This window comes from Myotis brandtii, unplaced genomic scaffold (assembly GCF_000412655.1).
Source record: "Myotis brandtii unplaced genomic scaffold, ASM41265v1 scaffold50, whole genome shotgun sequence".
In the NCBI taxonomy this organism is placed as follows: Eukaryota; Metazoa; Chordata; class Mammalia; order Chiroptera; family Vespertilionidae; genus Myotis; species Myotis brandtii.
Window position 1 is genome coordinate 145,393 of NW_005369061.1, and position 2,076 is coordinate 147,468.

Here is a 2,076-nt window from a genome sequence, read left to right on the forward strand (position 1 = left end):
CCTATGTTCTGAAGTTTCATTTTGATAAGAGAATTCCCCTTCACTTCCTGGGCTAAATCATTAGTGGAACATTCCTATGATGATCTGGAATAATCAGTGATGGAATTTCAGTACCTGTAATGCTGCACCCTGGGTTTCAGGACATCGAGAGAAATACCAAAACCAAAGATTTCATAATGACTGCCCCAAACTGCCTTGATGGTACTATCCCAATACAAACAACCATAGGCACAACCATTTAGATTTCTAGTTTATTATTAAATTACATAGCAAAGCTTCTTCTATACAGTCAGAAAATGCACATTTAGATGAGAACAAAAATTAAATACAAATACAATTAAACTGGTTCCAAGAAGCCATTTTAAAAGCAAAAAAATTAGAAAGTGCATTTGGAATAGATTTTTAAAAATCTGTATTGGCATTTTTCAAGAGTAAACATCTTCCATCATGGTAAAGTGTGATTGGAATCGATTTCCCTCCCTAAGAGCTAATAGGATGGCAATAAATGCAAATACTTTGATACTAAAGTGAGACCTTCTGTATAAAGAAAATGAGAAAGACATGGCTCAGCTTCTTATCCAATTAACATCCTTAAGAATCACTTGTTCCTCATTTTCCTTTCCCCTATAAGAAGGATTAGAAGATTTATAAAGGAGTAACAAGATTAGGTTATAAAGTCCATGATGTAAAGCTCTGCATCTTTTTGGAGACCAGCTAAATAACCCCTAACCCAAAAGGAGAATGGAACACAATCATTTTAATTTTCTGAGTAGAATCCGTTTGTTCTTTAGTTACATTTGCCACAAAATCTAGTGCAACACTAGACATGGCCACTTAGACTCATCAGCTTAATGTTGCAAGTTAGAGAACTCAATTTCCAAGAAATCAATCTGATTGATGATCAAACATAAGGTATTAGAAACCAAAAGGCTAGTCCAGTTTTTTAAAGTCCTTTCACCAAGTTGAGATTATTAACAGTGAAACAGAAAGTTAACGGTGGGAATGCAAGTCCAAGGTGCCTCAATTATTTAGAGGCCAAAAGGCTCAATAGGTACATTTCTCTATTCGGGTTTACTTAGCATTCAATAGGAAAGAACTAAAGTGAAGATATTTGATTCTAGGTACAAAAAGTCTCATGATGTCAGGTACATTTCTCTATTCAGGTTTACTTAGCATTCAATAGGAAAGAAGTAAAGATATTTGATTCTAGGTACAAAAAGTCTCATGATGTCTCCCCTCCCGTCACCCATCTCATCTCAGGATTTCACTCCCCTGCCTGATCTGATTCCTGGGCAGTGTGGGAAACGGCATTCTCTGTAAAGTGAATTTTGGTAGAAAGGAGAGAGGAATAGTGGAGAAGGAAAGCCCTTTTCTAACAGGAGACAAATAAAGGGTGACCAATGCAGGTTACAGGGAATCCTTCAGCTTCTAAAAGTGATAATAACAGAGACACCAGGACAGACACTAAAGCACTTGGACATTTGGGCTTGAACTTTAGTAAGAGATTTTTTAACTTTTACTGAAGTTACCAGCACACATTAAAACAGTCTCAGAAGTGTATGTTTTGGAATTTTCTGCCTTTATGTTGCCATGGTTTTTCATACTTTCTAGTGAAATGGAAAGTTTTGAGTGGTTACAAAAAAGATCCCCAAAGGAAAGATCATCATATAAGACAATAGCTGAGGGAGACCGCTCCCTCTAAGAGGCAACATTTGGGACTAGAAATAGCAAAGTCCTTCTGCTCTGACTTTCTCTAAGAGTAGCCTACTGTTGGCTCCTGGGCCTACCAACAGGTCTGTAAGAATGGCAAAAAAGGAGAAAAACCAAGATGGTAAAAAAAAAAAGCTAAGTGGCATGAAACTGAGAGTTCTTAAACCAGCTACCGTGGGCTCCATGTTGAGCCTCTACTTGTCAATGGCACACTTCTTTTTCTTGCTCCAGGCCTCCTAAAGCAGCGGTCGCCAACCTTTCGGACATCATGGTTGGCGACCGCTGTCCTAAAGGACTCGCAGAGGAAGGATGGGCCCTGTCCTAGCTACCTCTCTACATTTGGCCCCGGACACCTCACTATGGGCT

At 38.6% G+C, this 2,076-nt stretch overlaps 1 long non-coding RNA gene across 1 annotated transcript; it reads left to right on the forward strand.

Annotated features, from left to right (window-relative positions):
• Nucleotides 1-243: 243 nt before the first annotated feature.
• On the forward strand, nt 244-1,844 carry LOC106727915. Its single transcript, XR_001364156.1, has 2 exons — nt 244-1,121; nt 1,211-1,844. It is a non-coding gene; the product is annotated as an uncharacterized LOC106727915 (long non-coding RNA).
• Nucleotides 1,845-2,076: the final 232 nt, after the last annotated feature.